At 43.1% G+C, this 20763-nt stretch overlaps 1 protein-coding gene across 1 annotated transcript in view; it reads left to right on the forward strand.

The window, feature by feature from the left end:
* ZZEF1 (zinc finger ZZ-type and EF-hand domain containing 1) overlaps positions 1 to 20763 on the forward strand; it is a 144281-nt gene that overhangs the window by 1335 nt on the left and 122183 nt on the right. The window lies entirely within an intron of this gene.

The following is a 20763-nucleotide window of genomic DNA, read 5'->3' on the forward strand; positions in this document are numbered from 1 at the left end:
GACTTAAGGAGCTGACGGACCCAGGAGAGGAGTTCAGAGGTATGGGGAGCTTGCTAGATATTGGGTGGCCCCCAACACTGCTGGGTGTGGCCTTGGAGATCAGCCAGTACCAGTATGAACACCAAGCTGTCAGGCCCTTGTTGTCAAATCTTGTTTCCCACAGTGTCCCCGAAGCCCCAGTACCACTGAGGAGGATCCCCAAAAACCCCCACCCGCTGGTCGAGCTGAACCGGAGTCATCATGTGAATCTTGATACAAGGGAGACTAGCATTGATGTTTTGATTTTGGGGTTTCCTTGTTTTGTGTTTTGAAAGTTGGGGGTTTTTTTCTTTAATTGCACAATTTATATATTTTGGTTTTGAGCCCACACTGGGCAGTGCTCAGGGCTTACTCCTGGCTCTCCTCTGAGCGATCACTTATCTAAGCTCTTGGGACCATATGCTAAAGTGCCTTCACTGCTGTACTATATCTCTGGCCCCTAATTCCACAATAAAGAGAAGGTGCTTGATTTGTAGATGAGTGGGCTATGTAGACTCTTAGGTGTCAGTAAAGGGCAAGTATAAAAAGCAGCAAATTTACAGGTACTTGTATTACCATTGAAGAGTGATGAGCACAGCCAGGAGCAGTAGAACATTTGCCTTGGATGTATGAGGCCCTGGATGTGATCCACAGCATCTATAAACAAATCTGTCAGGGCCAGAAAAAACAGTATAGGAGGTAAGGCAGTTAACTTGCATGTGGCAGCAGTGGTCATGATCTTGGTTCTAATCCTGACACTATACACTATGTATGATCCCCTGAACTGCTAGAGTCATTCCTGAGGACAGAGCCAGAAATCGCCCCAGCACTACTTGGCATGCCCCCCCCCCCAAAAAAAAAAGAAGAAAACAACAACAAAACCTTTATGAGGTATTCCAACACTTGAAAATGTTACTTTGTGAAAGTTTTCCTTTTGTAGGGGCTATTGGGCCATACCCTCTGGCAGTCAGGGCTGTTCCTGGCTCTGCTCAGGTATCACTCCTGGGGTGTTCAGGGGTTGGTCTTAAACCAGGGTTGGCCACATGGAAAGTCAGTGCCTCAATCCTAGTACTATCTCTCTGGCCTCTGGCTTCCATAAAAAAAAAAAAAATTCCAAGAGTACACATAATACTTTCTACTTTAGACCTAGGTGTGCTGTAAGAAAATGAAGCAGTGCCAGAAATAGCTATAGAGATATGTTGAAGGAGTTGGCATATTTCACAATTGTCCCAAAGAGAAAAGAGAGAACGTGTTTACATTGTACCTAAAAGGAACAGAGCTACAGGTGGAGTTTACTAGAGGTCTCTAATGTAAGGCTGAAAAGTCCTTGAGGCATGGTACAGATATCACTCAAGGGTAAGATATTATTCATTGAACAAATATTTTTGGGTTTGTACAGAATGCCAAGGAGTTGGATGACGGCGGACAAACAGATACTTACTCTTGAAGTATGTATAGTACTGGAAGGGACTGATTTAAATCTAGCAATTGTAGATGTGGTAAATATTAAAGGTAGAGTTAGAGCAAAAATACCAAGAGTGGGGTGGGGAGATAGCTTAGGGGTCAGGGTGCGTGCTGAGTTCCACCTTTAGCTCCACACCCCCTTCACCCCCAGTTCCATCAGGTATAGCCTTAAAGGCCCCCAAGTATCTTGGGGGTAACATCATAGTTCTCAGCACAGCTGGGCCTGAGCTGCAGCACATCCTGGGCCCTGGCATTGAATTGCCCAGTACGGATGGTTGTGTATTGCTAGGATGATTTCCTAGCCCCTCAGCACTGCTTGTGAGGCCAGTCCCAAAAAGTGTGTGTGTGATGGGGGCGGGGGGAGCAAGAGTATTTAACCTCATTTTCGGTGTCAAGTTTGTCGGAGAAGGTAAGCTTTCACAGTTGAAGGATGAGAGCAGAAAAGGAGTAGAAGGTGATAGTATTTCAGGCTGAGGAGTTGTTTGCACAAGTTCAGAGAATGGAGCATCTAGAAGGAGGTATTAGGTAAAAAGGTGCTGGGGGCGGTTGGGCCTGTGGGGTGATATAGGGGGCAAGGAAGCTTGCTTTATTTGTGACCAACCCAGGTTCAATCCTCAGTGCTGCACATGATCTCCTAAACACCGCCAAGAGTGACCCCTAAGCCCAGAGCCAGGAGTAAGCTCTGGTGTGGCTAAAAGTTCAATCCTACTCCCTGCCCCTTTCCCCGCTCCCGAATTTGCTTTCAAAGGAAAGAGAAATTGGGCTGGGGAGATAGTGCAAAGTTTCTTTGCTTGCTGTAGCCCTGAGTTTGATCCACATAACCACATGGTCTGCTAGGAACAGCCCCCAAGCCCTGAGCTGCAAGTAATCCCCAGCACTGCTACCTCTTGCCCCAACCCTTACCCACAAACGAAAAACACTGTCACTGTCACTGACCTCCCATTGTTCGTCGATTTTTCTCGAGCGGGGCCCAGTAACGTCTCCATTGGAGACTTTGTTGTTACTGTGTCTGGCATATCGAATACTCTCGGTAGCTTGCCGGGCTCTCCGAGAGGGGCGGAGGAATCGAACTCGGGTCGGCCATGTTGGCTGCGTGCAAGGCAAACGCTCTACCGCTGTGCTATCGCTCCAGCACAAAAAACAAAACAAAATAGAAGGAATACAGGGACTAAACAGCTGTTTAGGAAGTAGAGGAAGCAGTTCTTGAGACGTGTGGGTAGAGGATTAAAAAAAGGAAAAATTAAAGATGACTCTGATATTAGTGGGCTGGAGTGATAGCACAGCGGTAGAGCGTTTGCCTTACATGCAGCCAACATGGCCAACCCGAGTTCGATTCCTCCGCCCCTCTCAGAGAGCCCGGCAAGCTACCGAGAGTATCTCGCCCGCACGGCAGAGCCTGGCAAGCTCCCCGTGATGTATTCGATATGCCAGACACAGTAACAACAAAGTTTCCAATGGAGACATTACTGGGCCCGCTCGAGCAAATCGATGAACAACGGGAGGGCCTTTACCTTACCTTTACCTGATATTAGTGACTTGAACAATCGAAAGATGACAATTTTTGAGAGGTGAAGCCTGTCAGGAAGGGAAGACCTGAAGGGGAAAGATGAGTTCATTTCACATTCTAGTTGGTCATGTTCATTTGACTATGTCAAGTGTTAGAGCCAGTTAAGCTATGTGATACCTCTTTGATGGTAGAATCTATGAGTCTGGTGCTTAGGGGGAAAGGCTATATGAGATACAGAGTCTTTTCTTTGCTCATTGGGGAGAATATACCCACTTTTTTAAAGGGATTTTTGGTCACACCTGGCGATGCACAGGGGTTACTCCTGGCTCATGCACTCAGGAATTACTGCTGGTGGTGTTTGGGGGACCACGTGGGATGCTGGGAATTGAACCTGGGTTGGCTGCCTACAAGGCAAACATCCTACCCGCAGTGCTATCGCTCCAGCCCCTATATCTACATTCTTTCCTCTTAATTCTGAAGTCAATTTTTCTTTCACTGAGCAAGAATGCTCCGGGAAGACTTAAATACCTTTAGAGATGTTCTATGAACTGTTTACCTAAATTGAATTTCCAGAGGCAGTTCAGCCCCCATAAATCAATACATGGAAAGAAAAAGCGATGAATGACTGTGCTGTCCAATTGTGAAATACAAAATCATAGTAATCACACATATACCAAAAATAAGAGTCATCATTATAGTAATAAGGACAGACGATTTGTAACATGCTGTGAGGTTTTTTCATTTTCTATTATGTTTTGGTTTGGGGCCCCTCCCACCTATTTCCAGAGACTACTCTCAGATCTGTGCTTGGGGGATCAGACCATGCTGGGAATTGAGAATGGCTCTCCTGTATGCAAAGCAATCATATGGCCCTTTGAGCTCTGAGCGCGGGGTTTACTCTTGGCTCTGCACTCAAGGATCACTCCTTCTGGCTGAACATAAAACCCAGGTCGGAGGCTGGAGCCATAGTACAGCAGATAGGATGTTGCAGCTGACCTGGGTTTGATCTCTAGCACCCTATATGGTCCCTCAAATCTGCCAGGAGTGATTCCTGAGCACAGAGCCAGGAGTAAGCCCTGAGTACCACTAGGTGTGGCAAAAAAAAAAAAAAAAAAAGTCCCAGGTCAGCCTTGTGCAAGGCAAGAGCCCTGCCCTTTGTGCTCTCTCTCCAGCCCAACCCTACTATAATCATGACCTGTGTTATAGGGTGTTAGTACTCATACGCAGCACTCACAGAAGTGTTCTTTCATATCCATATAATGATCTCCCCTTACCCTCTACAGTGTGCCCAACTACATGATATGTGATAATTGCTCAGCTATGCAGGTATGAGGGGACAACTTTAGCCATCACACTGAGGAAGTCAAGGACTGCAGAATTCAGGGACAAAACTTAGATTGGAAGTTAAGTTTTGAGACTAATATTCTATGTGGGTCTTCTAGGTCTATCCTACCCTGCCTTCTTTTTCTTTTAAACTCTGCTTTCTTCTTCCTTATTGTTCATTAATTTTAAACTGCATCATTCTTTTTTTTCTTTTGTGGGGTCCATATCTGGAGATATTGAGTAGGGTCTACTCCCAGCATATTGGTTTGAGAGTGGAGTTAGGGTGACTCCTAGTAGTATCTCAGGGATCCAGGCTGTGGTACCCAGATTGAACCTGAATTTCCTACATGCAGAACATGCACTCCGGCTCTTGAGTCATTTCCCTTCCTCCCCAAATTAATTCTTTAACTTTTTCCTTCCAGGTAAGGGAGACCTGGCATGGGTAACTGAGACTAGAGGAAAGCATCATGCATTTGTCTTGAAGCCTTTTTATTTGATTTGCGGCCAGGGAGGTTGGGGCTTAAAATTTATATACTTAACAAAGATTTAAACACTTTAAAAGTAGATTAAGGGATAATTCTTGATAAACTTTTAGTATCAATATTGCAAACCACAATGCCCAAAAAGGGGTTGAGGAGGGAAGGGAGGGTAGGAGGGGGGAGGGAGAGAGGAGATAGAAAGGGGGCGGGGGGGGGGGGGAGAGAGAGAGAGCGCACCTGAGAGTGGGGGGTGATGGGAGGGAACCTGGGGACACTGATGCTGGGAAATGTACACTGGTGAAGGGGTGGGTGTTGAAATACTGTATGACTGAAATCCAATCATAAACAACTCTGTAAGGGTCTATTTCACAGTGATTCAATGAAAAGAGTTTTTAAAAAAATATTCAAACACTTGAGTGGGGCCAAACATAACTCAGTGGGCTGAGCATGAGCTTTGCATGCAGGATCTCCAGATGTGATCCTCCACACCACATGGCTCTCTGAACACGACAAGGATTATCTTCTGAGCACTGCTGCTATGACCTCCAACAACAACAACAAAACCAAAAAACCTGATTAGGGAACTGAGAGATAGCTCAAAGGACTGAGTTCATGCTTTGCATGAAGATGGCCTGAGTTTAATCTCGTGGTGCAACATGATCCCCAGAGCACCAAGATATATCCTTGTCCCCCTTCCCCAAGAAAAGCAAAATAGACATAACATGATTGGGGGCCAGCAATGTGACTTGATGTAGAACACTTGACTTGCATAAGTGAGGATTTGGGTTCAATTCTGGACTCTGAAAAAATAAACAAACCTGATTGTGTTAATTTCACAGTAGTTGTCCTGTCTGGGGCTGGAGCAATAGCACAGCAGTAGGGCGTTTGCCTTGCGCGCAGCCAGCCAGGCTGAGCCGGGTTCGATTCCTTCGCCCCTCTTGGAGAGCTCGGCAAGCTACCTAGAGTATCTCGCCCACATGGCAAAGCCTGGCAGGCGACCCGTGACGTATTCAATATGCCAAACAGTAACAACAAGTCTCAAAATGGAGATGTTACTGGGCCCACTCGAGCAAATCGATGAACAGCGGGAAGACTGTGTTGTTGTCCTGTCTATAAGTTTATAAGAGTTATAGACTCTTATAGACTGAAGAGATAGCAGGTAGATTGCTTGTCTTGCACACAGCTGATCTGGGTTCAATTTCAAGCACCTCATTTAGTTCCTCAAGCACTACCAGGAGTAAATTCTGAATACCAGCAGATGTGCCCCCCCCCCCCCAAAGAAGAATTTCCCCATAACACTACTGGGGTGACTATAGTCACCCCCAGAGCCACAGGGTCTGAGCAGCTCCACTTCCTTGGTTCCTAGCATTGAACATTGAGCCTGGAAGCCTGAGTATGGCTGGGAGTGGCACTCAAACCCGTCAGCATTGCTTAAGAGCACTCTCCAATAATTTTTTTTAATTTTATACCACACCCTAAATAAAGCTATAAAGTCAGCTAATATTTGAAAAATAAGTATTAAGTATTAGTCATGCCTTTGATTCCATGCTTTAGAAATAAGTCTTTCTGGGGGCTGGACCAGTAGTAGAGTACAGGCACAATCCCTGGCATCCCATATGATCCCCCAAGCTTGCCGGGAGTAATTCCTGAGCACAGAGCCAGGGGTAACCTCTGAGTATCGCTGGGTGTGGCCCAAAAACCTGGGGGGAAAAAAAAAAGACTTTCTCTTGGGTCAGAGAGATAGCACAAAGGACTGGGTGTATTTGTTGAGCTCCACATGATCCCTCAAACACAGGCAGGAGTGACCTTTGAGCACATTGCTGGGAGGCGAGAGTAGCTCCTGAGCACCACTAGTATATCCTGAAATCTTAGGGGGAGAGAAAGTATATTATTGTAAAATAAATTTTTTTTATTTTATTTGGGTGGTTCTTTTTTTCTTTTTTTCTTTTTTTTGGCTTTTTGACTTTTTGGTCACACCCAGCGATGCACGGTGATTACTCCTGGCTCATGTTTCTGGTGCCTGGTGGTGCTTTGGGGACCATATGGGATGCTGGGAATCGAACTAGGGTCTGCTGCATGCAAGGCAAATGCCCTACCTGCTGTGCTATCACTCCAGCCCCAAATAAAATACTTTTAATAGTAACTGAGACAATTATTTTTCTTTCATTTTCATGAGTGCTAGCACAGTAGAGCAGGATGTTACTGATGTATAATATTTGTATAATATCAAGAGGTAACATATTTTGCATGTTTGTTCATTAGTGTCCTGATTTACATTGCTATTCATGTCTATCCCACTGTCCTTTTTGGGGGGGAGGGTTGGGCATACCCAGCAGTGCTCACGAGTTTAGGGATTACTTGTGGCTCTGCACTCAGGAATTACTTAGAGGTGTTTAGAGGACCCTATGGGATGTCAGGGATTGAATACCAATTGGCTGCATGCAAGGCAAGCACCCTACCCACTGTACTGTCTTTCCAGCTCTATCTATCTTATTTCACTTTCCTGTGACTTTAGTTGCTTGTGGGGGTTTCCTCAAGAAGTTCCTGAAATTGAGCCAGGGACTAAAGTCTAAAACTTTATCATTTTATAATACAATTCACCTTTTCTCATTGAAGGTGTGGTCCAAGGAGGACTCTGGTTTGATCATAGGAATCTGTATTTAGATGACTCATATATAGAGGAGTATTAGAATTAAAATTCATTCATACTTGACATTAGAGATATCATGTTTGTGTTCTTAATATGATTTACCTAGAAAATCACAACGGTATGAGGGTAGAAAAAAATGTGTTGAGATTGGAACTGTCAAAAGGAGGGAGAATTTCAGATGAGATATAGGATAACAGGATGAGGGAATGCAAGATATCAAAGAGGGGTATCAAAGAATGCAAGGTAATCTTGTACCTAGACTACCTTTGACTCTTGATTATAGAAATGAGAAGGACAGGGAAGAAAAGAAATCAAAGAAGGAAGAAACAATGAAGATGGTGGGGCAAGGGGTCTTGGGCAGAAGGATGGTGTAGATGTGTGGTATATCTATATATGTAAACCACAGAGCCAACAACATGAGACCCAAATTGCAACATCCAAACTTAAAAATGTGCCTGTCAAGGAGACAGACTGGGAATGGAGGGAGGGAACCTGGGGACATTGGTGGAGGGAAGCTAACGCTGGTGGTGGGATTGGTGTTGGAACATTATATCCCTAAAACTCAACTATGAATGACTTTGTAAAGCATGGTGCCTTAATTAAAAATTAATCAAAAAAGTTAAAAAAATGTGATGAGCACAAGATGATGGTAGGTGAGAACTGAATTGGTCTTATTTTAACTATATTACTGGTTTTATTTTAATCTTTTTTTTTTCTTTTTGGGTCACACTAGCGATCCTCAGGGGTTACTCCTGGCTCTGTACTCACGAATTACTCCTGGTGGTGCTTGGGGGACTATATGGGATACTGGGAATCAAACCCAGGTTGGTTGTGTGCAAGGCAAATGCCCTACCTGCAGTACTATCACTCCGGCCCCAATCTTATTAATTTTTAATAATCTGCCACATTAGCTTTGATAGTTTGTGAAATACATTGGACTGTCAACTCTGAGGAAAGGAACATTTTTCTTCATTTTCCCCCCTAAGTTTTCAATATAGTCCTGGTTTCTAGCCTGTGCTCAGTGTTCTCCACCCTACTTGTCCTCAGATTGATTTAACAGATTGAGTAAAGATTGATTTAACAGGTTGAGTCATTCTTGTATTTTGTATTCAGTCTAACCTTTTAGGGCAAGATGTATCTTTGGAGAAGGGATTTGGACCACACCTGACAGTGGTCTCTTGGCTTGCAAGGCAAGCACTTAAAAGCACTTAACCCCTGTTCCTGCCCAGTCAGATATTTCTTGATGTTGGAAGAAATAATAGCTTTAGTGAAATTCTTAGTAGGTTCTGGGCTGGAAAAATAGCTCAGTGGGCTGAGTACATACTTTGCATGTAGGAAGTCTATGTTCAATCCTTGGTACTGTGTGGGAGTGAAACCCTAAGAGCAAAGCTTTGGGAATGACCCCTGCTGCACTACTGTTACGTATTAGAAGCCTTTAATATTTGATGACTTTTGATAGTGATAAGGCATATACAAGAGATCCTGGGTGATTTGGAAGTCATTTTGACAGAGAGAAAGAGAATTGGAGGTTATCTGGTATGTTTTCTCTCTCTCTCTCCCTCTCTCTCTCTCCCTCTCTCTCTCTCTCTCTCTCTCTCTCTTTCTCTCTCTCTCTCTCTGTATGGGTTGTATGGGTGATGGTGGATTGTTATCCTTTGGAGAAATTAATTATCCAGGAGTGCCCTGACCTTGTCCAAGAGAAAAGTTATTTTCCCTTTTCATTATTTACAAAATACCATTTCATCATATTTTTATGTAGCTTTAGAAACTTGGGATCAAATATTAGTTTTTTATATACATATGTATATATAAACATATATATGGGTGTGGGCTTTTTTTTTTTTTTGGTCATACTCAGTGGTGCTTAGGAATCACTCCTCACAGGGCTTGGAGGACCATATGGGTCGCCAGGGATCAAACCCAGATCAATCAGATGCAAGGCAAAAACACCTTATCCACAGTACTATCACTCAGACCCCACCCACTCTACTTTCAAGAACCACAGAGAAATATTTGACAGTGACATGGAGTTTGGGAAAGGCTTCACCAGCTTCAGCCTCAAGAGGCTGGAAGAGTTCGCTAGCAAAGGATGTAATAAAGGGTATATGTAGGTGGAGATATATTGATGTGAGGGAGCATTGCAAATATTGGGAATGAGAGTCCTTTGGCTGGGACCTTACTAAACATTATATGGCATCCTGTCTCCCTCCCTTCTCTTGTAAGTGATCCTCTGTAATATGGATGGTTATATTTATTGACCCAGTCCTCTTTTAAAATTTTATTGTTTTTTGTTTTTGATACAACTCTAATGTCCAAAAAAATTCTGTTGGTTTTCTTGGATAGCCTCAGGTTGACTTTGCAAGGACTCTCTAGACTTCTCTGTTCGGGGGGTGCTGCTGCAGCTTTCAACAACCTTCTAGGAAAACTCATACACAGAGCCTTCTTGGTCACCAAATAACGGTGGACTTCCTGTTTGTACTGAGTTGGAGAGGTGTACTTAATCCATAGCAATTTGCATGTCTTCTCAAAAATCTCCGAAGTCATAATACAGTGGGTAAGGCATTTGCCTAGCACATGGCCAACCTGGGTTTGATCCCTGGCATCCCATATGATCACCCATGAGCACCACCAAAGGTAATTCCTGAGTACAGATCCAGGAATAACCCCTGAGCATCACCAGGTGGACCCAAAAAGAAAAGAAAAAAAAACTAAACAAAGAAACCACAACCTAGAATTCTGAAGGTTTTTGAGCATGTTTTTTCTCTACTTGGAGCTCATCAGCAGTTTGTGCTTGTAGGCTTTATCCTTCCAGTGTTGCTCTATGTATTCCTCACAATTCTGGATAAGTAGTTTTTTAATTTAATTTTGGTTTTGGGACCACACTGGCAGTACTCGGGGTTTACTGCTCCTGACTTTGCACTCAGGGTTCACTCCTGATAGTGCTCCGGGGGTCATATGTGATCCCAGGAACCAAACCCAGGTTGGCTGCATACAAAATAAGCACCTTTACCCACTGTACTCCTCTGGCCCTACTTTTTATGGATTTAAAAAAAAAATTGGCTTTGGGGCCACACCTGAAATGCTCTGGTATTTTTCTTGGCTCTCTATTTAGGAATGACCTAGCCCATGCTCATGGGACCTTATATAGTGCTAGGGATTCAAAAGGGTTAACTGCATGTAAGGCAAGTGCCTTATCTCCTGTATTATGTCTTCACCCCCATAATGTTTTATGTTGGGTTTCTTTTTAAATTTAGACACTGATTTACATATTTGTATACAATGGATTTTCTGGCATTCACTGTTTCGACCTCCAATTCCATTACCCTGTGTCCCCATCCCTCTGTCCACTGTTATTAAGACGGAGCTTGAAGAATCCTGTATGTGGACAAATCCTAGTTCTGTCATTTTCAAGTCGTGTGACCCTGATTAACTTAACATGACCGTTCTGCTTCTCAGTTGCCTCACTTATAATGAGCACAATAATGGTATCTACTAGGTTGGGGAGGAGGCTTCAAATGGCTGGAGTGTATCTTTCGCATGCAGGACTCTGGGTTTCATCGTTTGCATTTACATGGTCCACTGAGTACACTGTATGTGAAGAGGCCCCCAAACTAGGCGTGACTCCATTCCCTAAAAAAGTGTCTGCCTTCAATAGTTGGTGTGATAGTTAATATAAGACCCTGAAACAGTGTGTGGTACAGATTTAATGCTCAACAAATGTTGGTATTAATGGGTTTTTCAAATTAATGGGTATTAATTTTTCAAACTCTGTTGTTCTGGCCATAGATTTGCTCGGGCGGTCACCAGTAACGTCTCCATTGTGAGACTTGTTCAATGAACAACGGGAGGACAGTGCCACAGTGCTACAGTGCTGTTGCTCTAGCCATATTAGAATTAATTTCATCCTTTTGTACTTCCCTTAGATGTGGGGTATAAGATAGACAGATGATGGCAAACTGAGGCCATAAATGGATAGTGACTTACTTTGCCAACAAGTATTTGAACTTTGAATTGATCTAAATCTTTTCATTTCTGATGGAGTATGTTTCTCCCAAGTTAATGAGTAGTCTTTAGATGTAAGCTTGTTGTGTTAATCTCTGCTTGACTGAAGTTATGATTCAGGTACACAGTGATTTTTTTTTATATATATTCTAATCTATGTACTGTGGTCTTGATCCCTCCTGTTTAAGAAGGAAGGAACCAAGGATGGAATTAAGGAATGAACTAAACCTTCTCTCATGGCCCCTATAGGCCACCACAAATAAATGGAAATCCACAGTTGACTTTTCAGTCTTTTTTCTGCAGTGGGATCAACATTGGCTTTTAAAGCAGATTATAATAGCAGTTCTTTGCAGTTTGCTACCTAGTGTTGAAATCTGTGAAACCTTATATTCCCTCAGTAAGCTATTTAAAAAGGTTGGTATGCTCAGGTTCAGTCCCATCTTCCCACATGTGCACAGTATCATCCCAGCAGCTCCTGGCACCATGAGGGAGCATGTGATTTCCAGCATACTGCAACCAGGTGTGTTGGAGCATCACCACAATGCAAGCACTGCAACCAAGAATGTGCACACACTGTGACCAGGAGTGCAACCCCCTATGAGCACTACAGCCAGAATGTGTGAGCACACTGTAACTGGAGCGTGACCCTCCAGTGTGTTCGTGTGCAAATACTGCAACTAGAAACCTGTGCAGTTCGTCCCCAGTTAGCACCACACCCAAGTGTGTGAGTCACACAGCCAAACAGGTGTGGGACCCCTGGTCATCTCGACAGCAACAACAAGAACTACAGTGACAACAGCAAAGGAATTCGATAAGAAACGTTGATACTATGTCTTAAGAGTCTACACCTATGTTTCACAGAGAGTCAGTGATGAATCTAGTACCTACTCTAATCCAGATTTCTTTTCCCAGTTTGACTGTGTCAGACTTTCTGTCTTCCCACATCCTGCTGAGCTTAGTGTTCATGCTGGGGTGCTTCTTAATTCATAGCACCTAATATTTATTAAGAATGACAGAGTGAGCAAGGCAGCTGACAGGTGAAAGGAAGACACTATGTCCAGAGAGATAGAAGGCAAATGGGTGTTGACTCTGTGGAAATAGAGGGCACTGCTTTGTTTTTAGAGTTAAAGGGTTACTTGCTGTACTTTGCACTGTTAGACTACACCTATTTTTTTTCAAGTTAAGAAATTTTATTAAAAGTGAGAGAAGAGAAAACATGTTTAAAAGAAAATGCAGATATCTCCAGAGAGACAAAAGAACCCCCTTGAAGTTAAAGAAGGGAATTACACACCTCTCAGAGCGATGTGAACAATTCTAGGGTAGAATGTGCCAAGATTATTGGTCCCAGGTTTTAGCACATGGTTCTAGCTATTTGGGGGGGAGGAGTTATGCCCAGCAATACTCAGAGCCTACTCCTGGCTCTGCACTCAGGAATTACTTCTGGCATGGAGACCATATGGGATTGAACCTGGGTCAGCCATGTGCAACAGTGGTGCTGCCTGCCCGCTGCACTATCGCTCCGGCCTCCTAGCATATGAGTTTCAGACTGTTTCTTAAGTAGGTTGGGAAACCTAGTCAGTGTTAACGTTAAGCCTGTTAAAAAGTTAAACAGAATAGAATGAAATTGACAATATCAGCGTGCATAGCATCTGATAAGAGAAACTATCACATTGTTCCTGAAGCTTTTATATTATATGTGTGTATGTGTCCTCATAACAAAACATTACTTAGAGTAGGTTGGCCAGTAAAACTTCGGACTCAAAAGACAACCAGGAGGGCAGTGAGGCATAGAACTGTTGACGGAGTTTTTACTGATCTGTAAACTATCTGAACTACTCAATCTGCTCTCCAGGTTCTATATTGCTTTGTTGTTGTTGTTGTTGTTGTTGTTGTTGTTTTAGGGCCACACCTAGGAATGCTAAAAGGTTACTCTTGGCTCTATGGTCAGGAATTACTGCTGGTGGTGCCCATGGTACCATATGGGATGCCAGGGATTGAACTTGGGTTGGCCATGGGCAAGGCAAGAGCCCTACCCATTGTACTATCTCTCTAACCCCAGACTCTGTATTTGACATCTTTCTCTTCCCCTGCCTCCTTTCTAATCACACCAAACAGGTTAAAGTTCCCACAATGTGTCATGCACTCTTTATCTATGCTTACGTGTATCCCTTCTATTGAGGATGCCTCTCCTTCCTCATATGCTTGTAAATTATGAGTTATTCATTAAAGCTTAAAGGTCAAGGATCCTTTTCTCAGAGCCTCTGGAGTGTATGTCTCATGGCATGGTGGTTGATACCCAGAGGTCCCCAATCATATAAGGATTCAATTCCAAGCTCCTTTATTTACTAGTAGTAACAATGGGGCATTCAACAATATTTTATCTCTGCCATTAGAAAAAGATAGTCCCTACCTTTAGGATTGTTGTAGAAAATGTTACTTAATCCAGATGAAGTACTTAGATTTTTGCTTGGTGCATAGCAAATGTTTATTGAATATTAGTTTTTTATGAAGTTAATTCCAACTATCATGCCTATCACATTGCTGCTGTTGGTTCACAGATCTCCTAGGCAGGGAGGTGGTTTGTGTTTTTTGGGGAGCTGGAGTGGGAGTGGAAAGTGTTGAATGAGCCAGTAATCTCAGGTGCTATTCCCAGCTCTTCCCTGGGGGTTTGAAGAGTGGTTTTGGGGGACCTTGTTGTTTTGGAAATTAAACTTGGGCTTCCTGCATGCCTGTTAAGCTATTTTTCTGACTGAGCTATGAAGTTCTTAAAAGGCAGGAACTAAAGCCTCGTACATCTTAATATTCTCAGCCAAGCTCAGGGTCAAGAATATATCCATTGCTTATTGGATAGTGTTGAATAAGTGCATGAGTAAAATTGGGCTCTTGTGAAATATTGAGAAACAAACCATTTTCAGTATTAGATTTTATTTATTTATCTATTTTTTATGTATTTTATTTTTATTACATTGTTCACAATAGTTCTTTACAGATAATACTCAAACACTAATTCCACCACCATGTACCTTTCCACCACCATAAGAGGAAAGTGTGTGAAGATTGTTGTGTTTCTTCCTGGAGCCATTTAAGCCCTTATATAAGAGAGTACAAGCATCTATGTTAAAACCAAACAAGTGTGTGCTACTTTTGGTATATCAGTGGGCTACGGTATAGGAGGTCACACAGCCATTCTGTGTTGCTCTCTTCCGGGAGCTTTATTTCATAGTCTCTGGATCTTGGCCATTGATGAAATTATATGGGGGATGGAGGGAGTTTGTGGGTGTGACTGCCAAGCTACTGGAAAACTGGGAAGCTGTGGAGGAGGAGGCCTAGTCCTGCTCCAAGTGAGCTTGGAGATCTCAGCCACAGGTCCCGCAAACCTGGGTTTTTCTGCAGGTTCCCTCATAGGTGAGGCTCATCCAAGCTTGTGGAGAGTGGCCTTGAGCATGGCTGAGGTTGAGTTCTGGAGGTTTTTGGCTGCTGGGGTTCTGCATGGGGCGGGGAGGGAAACTCACCCCGTCCCCCTCCTAGTTGCCCCACAAAAGACAGCCTGGTGTGGGGTCAGGACATTCTGCCCAGTGTTAGATTTTAAAATGTATACTTTTAAAAATTGGCTAATTATTTTTATTGTTATGAGGGCCAATCTTTGCAGTGCATGGGAGTCGTGTGATGTTGGGAATCAAACCCAGGGTCTCACATAGGCTACAAAGAAGCATTCTTACCAACCAACCAAACATAAAATAGGGATGTTCAAGTGTGAGAATACTGCGACTAATTGTGTGACTCCTGGCCACTCAACAAAAGTGAACAAGAAGGAAGGGGGAAGGTTGTTTGTTTGTTTGTTTGTTTGTTTGTTTTTAATAAAATAAGTCAGGGAGGTTAATAGTTCTGTGATTTATAAATGATATTCCCAGTAACAGAGAGTAGTAGTAGGTGTTCAAATACGAATTCAGAGCTTCTCAAAACATTTTTTTAATTTTATTTTTGGTTTTTGGGCCACACCCGGCTGCTTAGGGGTCACTCCTTATAGGACTTGAGGGACCATAGGGGGTGCCGGTATTGAACATGGGTCAGCTATGTGCAAGGCAAGTGCCCTACCCACTGTACTATCACTCTAGACTCCCAAAAGTAATATTTTAAAATTTATCTTTATAAGATATCCCCTGCTCATGGATGGGGAGAATTAACATCATCAAAATGGCAATACTTCCCAAAGCTTTATACAAATTCAATATGATACCTATAATGATACCTATGACATTCTTCAAAGAAATGGAGCAAACACTCCTGAAATTCATATGGAACAGTAAGCCCACATGAATAGCTAAAGCAATTCTTGGGAAAAAGAAAATGGGAGGAATCAACCTCCCTAACTTCAAACAGTACTACAAAGCACTAATAATTAAAACAGCACGGTACTGGAACAAAGGCAGAGCTGCAGACCAATGGAACAGGGTTGAATATACTGACATCTCCCCCCAAACATATGATCATCTAATCTTTGATAAGGGAGCAAGAAGTGTGAAGTGGAGCAAGGAAAGCCTCTTTAACAAATTGTGCTGGCAAAACTGGAAGGCTACATGCAAAAAAAAAAAAAAAGGGCTCAGATCTCTGCCTAACACCGTGTACAAAAGTAAGATTAAAATGAATTAAAGACCTCAACATCAGACTGGAATCCATAAGGTACATTGAAGACAAAGTTGGCAAAACCCTCCATGACATTGAAGCTAATGGTATCTTCAAAGGTGTCACACCACTGGCCAAGCAAGTGAAAACAGAGATAGACAAATGGGACTATCTTAAACTAAGACGCTTCTGCACCTCAAAACAGTGACCAAAATACAAAGACAGTCTGCAGAATGGGAAAGGATATTCGCCCAATACACATCCAACAAGGGGTTGATATCACATACAAAGTACTGGTTGAACTCCACAAGAAGAAAACATCCAACCCCATCAAAAAATGAGGTGACGAAATGAACAGAAACTTTCTCAAAGAAGAAATCCGAATGGCTAAAAGGCACATGAGAAAATGCTGTACATCATTAATCATCAGGGAGATGCAGATCAAAACAACAATGAGATATCATTTCACACCACAGAGACTGGCCCACATCCAAAAGAACAAAAGCAACTGGTATTGGTGCAGATGTGGCGAGAAAGGGACCCTCCTTCATTGCTGGTGGGAGTACTGAATGGTTCAGCCCTTTTGGAAAAGAGTATAGATGATTGTCAAAAAATTAGAAATTGAGCTCTCATTTGACACAGCAATACTACTCCGGGGAATATATCCCAGAGAGGCAAAAAAGTATAGTCAAAGTGACGTCTGCACTTTTTTGTTCATTGCAGCACTGTTTACAATAGCCAGAATCTGGAATAAAACTGAGTGCCCGAGAACAGATGACTGGTTAAAGAAATTTGGTACATCTACACAATGGAATACTATGCAGCAGTTAGAAAGGATGAAGTCATGAAATTTACATACAAGTGGTACTACATGTAAAGTATCATGCTAATCGAAATGAGTCAGAAAGAGAGGGACAGACACAGAAAGATTGCATTCATCTGGGGAACATAAAGTAGCAAAATAGGAGACTAACACCCAAGAATAGCTGAGATAAGTACCAGGAGGTTTACTCCATGGCTTGGAGGCCAGCCGCACATGCTAGGGTAAAAGGCAGCTCAGATAGAGAAGGGAGCACCAAATAAAGGGTGTTGGGAGGATCCTCCCAAGATGGAAGATGCATGCCGAAAGTAGACTATAGACCAAACATGATTGCCATTCAATGCCTCTTTTGCAAACCACAGCACCCAAAAGGAGAGAGAGAACAAAAGGAAATGCCCTGCCACAGAGGCAGGATGGGTTGGGGGGTGGGGGGTGGGAGGGATATTGAGATCAGTGGTGGTGGAGAATGGGCACTGGTGGAGGGATGGGTACTCTATCATTGTATAACTGAAACCCAAGCACAAAAATTTGTAAGTCTACAACTGTGCCTCATGTTGTTTCACTAATAAAAACTTTTTTAAAAAATTATCTTTATAGAGCTGAGAGATAGTATAGAAGTTAAGGTGCTTGCCTTGCATGAAGCTGACGATGCTGGTTTGATCCTGGCTCTAAACATGTCCCCTGGAGTGACTCCTAAGGGTAGGAGTAGGAGTAATCTGAGCATCTCTGGGTGTGGCCCAAACACTCCACTCCCACTCCCATTCCCATTGTCTATTATAAAAAAGTATGTAATGGCCACTAGATGTTAATTACCACTAATAACATCTTACTATTTAATCTTTTAGATTTTTTTGTTTGTTTTTGGCTTACCCCTGGCTCTGTGCTCAGGGACCATGCCCAGAAATGTTTTGGGGGACTATAAAAGGTATTGGGATTTGAACCAGGGTTATACCACAGCTGCATACTAGGCACATACCTTAAAAGGTAAAGGTCCTCCCGTTGATCGTCGATTTGCTCGAGCGGGCCCAGTAATGTCTCCATTGGGCACATACCTGGAGCTGGAGCGATAGCACAGCGGTATGGCGTTCGCCTTACAAGCAGCCAACATGGCCGACCCGAGTTCGATTCCTCCGCCCCTCTCGGAGAGCCCGGCAAGCTACCGAGAGTATTCGATATGCCAGACACAGTAACAACAAAGTCTCCAATGGAGACGTTACTGGGCCCGCTCGAGCAAATCGACGATCAACGGGAGGGCCTTTACCTTTACCTTTGAGCTGGAGGCACATAGCTTATTATTTTTCAATTTTACAACAAATACATCTTATTTTTATTTACCCATTTTTTTGGGGGGGACACACCTACTAGTGCTCAAAGGCTACTCCTAGCTCTGCTCAGGACGGATGATGCTATATGTAGACTATATATGGAACCAGGGGCTGCAATCAGGGTGAGTGGGATGCAAGGCCAATTAACCTCTGTACTGTTTCTGCAACACAGTCTTTCAGATCTTTTTAATGCATATATTTAATTTTATTATTTTGCTTTTGTTTTCAGTGCTACTTCCAGTTATGCTTAGGGATCACTCCTGGCAGTGCTCTGATGATCATATGTGGTGCTTGGGCAATGAACATTGGTTGGACGTGCCCAAAGCAAGTACTGTACCAGCAGGACTATCTCTATGTTCCCCGTGATTTCAATTTTTAAGACTGTATAAAATTTTTCTTAACAGTCTATGTTTAGTGTTTCGTTGTTGAATTTTTCCTTTTTTGGTATTGGGGGCTCTAATTGAGGGCCTCACATATGTAAGACAAGTACACTAGTGTTGAGTTACTTCCTTGGCCCCGAATAGCCTATTTTTAAAATTAGTAATTTGCTTTTCTGTCATTATTGCAGTATCTTTTTTAATTAGGTTGTGGTGATGGTGGTTATATAAGTCTGAGTATGCTAAAATCCCCTGGATTGTTTACTTAAAAGGGTGAATTTTATAACAGGTAGATCACACCTCAGTCAAACTGATAATAGTTTAAAATATATTTATGTAAATGATAGCCCTGAATATATTATCAAATTACAACCCTTTTGAAATTTTTGTCTTCTTTCATAGAATTTTCTCCAGGTTGTTTTTTTCTCGTTCACACTAAGTTTCTCCTCAATTATCTGGTGGGCCTGGACTGTCCACTAGTGTTAAAGAAGCAGGGATTTAAAAGGAGGGTGCTCTTCGTGTCCACCTTTTTGGTAAATGAGCCTTACTGAGAGAAAAGCCATTTTGTGGGGGTAGGAGTTCCCAGTGGCTGCCAGAATCTAGAGATCTTTTCTCAAGAGAAGATTCTTCTAGTCTCTTGCCTGGAGGGTGTAAGCTGATTGTCAGCATTCTGGGGATTCCAGGGAAAAGGAGAGTCCTTATCCCTCTGCCTAGTTTCTTTTTTAAATTAAAACTTACCCTTTTCTTCCCATTGTCTTTGTTGCAGTGACTAGGAGTCTTACACATGGTTTTCTACTCTTGGCTGTGCTGCTCTCCTGAGTCATGCATCTTATTACAGTGCTCACACCCTCAGCCTGCCAGAATCTGTGTGTGTGTGTGTGTGTGTGTGTGTGTGTGTGTTGGGGGGGCACACTCCATTTGTCCTTGCACACATCTGACTGTGCTCTGGAGATTGTATATTGTGGTAGCGAAAGGGATCCTAAACAGCAGAACCACTGGGATTGTGCCCTGTCCATGTGGGCAGCATCAGGAATCAAATACAAGGGCTCATTCTTACAAGACAAACATTTTTTTTCCACTAAGCAATCCCTGGACTCTTACCTTCTCTATTTAAATTTTTATACTTTTAGCCATACTGGACCTGATAATTCCTAGTCTAGAGACTCTATACGACTCTCTCTGGGGAATTCAACCCCAGCCTTCTGTACAAGTAGAGGGACTGGAGCCATAATACAGCTGGTGGGCTGTTTGCTTTGCACACAACTGACCCAGATTCAATTTCCGGCACTCCATATGGTTTCCTGAGTCCCACCAGAAGTGATCCGTGAGCACAGAGTCAGTAGTGAGCCCTGAGTACCACTGGATTGGCCTCAAAACCAAAGCCAGAAAGATTGGAGAAAGATTTCTGGGGTTTGAGCATTTTGTTTTTTCTTAGTAGAAATTTGGTTTTGGTTTTGGTTTTGAGCCACATCTGGCAGTTCTTAGGAGTTCCTTCCAACCTGGTGCTCAGGAATTGCTGTACTTGGGGGGATCGTACTGTACCAAGGATTGAACCCAGACCTCCTGTGTGCAAAGAATGTGATCCAAACTGTTAAACTATCGAGCTCCTATTAGTGGAAAGTTTTAACCATGAGACAGTAGAGATAGGAATGTAATGAATTCTCACATTACTATTTTCAACGGTAGACGGCTGTATTTAATCTAAGTTCCATTTGCTTTCTCTTGCGAATGACTTTTGGGCCAGAGTGATAACTCAGAGGGCTAGAGTGCATGATTTTCATGCAGGAAAATCATTTTCTTCTCTGGCACCACATTTGTCCAGTTGATTCTAACTGCTTTTTTAAAAAGTATATTTTTATAGGGGTCATCCTATGACAGTCTTGGGGGATCCTGAGACTGCTCCCTCCAGTCCTTGGCCTAGCAGTGGAGGCCTAATGATTCACATGATGCTGAGCCTGGTTCTGCCAGTGCTCAGTACCAGAGGAGCCCAAGGGCTACCAGGACACTAGATTTGGTGGTGTTGGGGGCTGGAGTGTATGATTCCAGGGATCAGATGCAGTGCCTCATAGATGCTAAGCGTGTACTCTCCCACTGGGGCATCTCCCTAACCCACTAACTTCTTTTTGGTTTGGGGCCACAGTCAGCAGTGCTAAGGGCTTAACTCCTAGCTGTGTG

This window comes from Sorex fumeus, unplaced genomic scaffold, assembly GCF_029834395.1.
Source record: "Sorex fumeus unplaced genomic scaffold, SorFum_2.1 ptg000063l, whole genome shotgun sequence".
Classification (NCBI taxonomy): Eukaryota; Metazoa; Chordata; class Mammalia; order Eulipotyphla; family Soricidae; genus Sorex; species Sorex fumeus.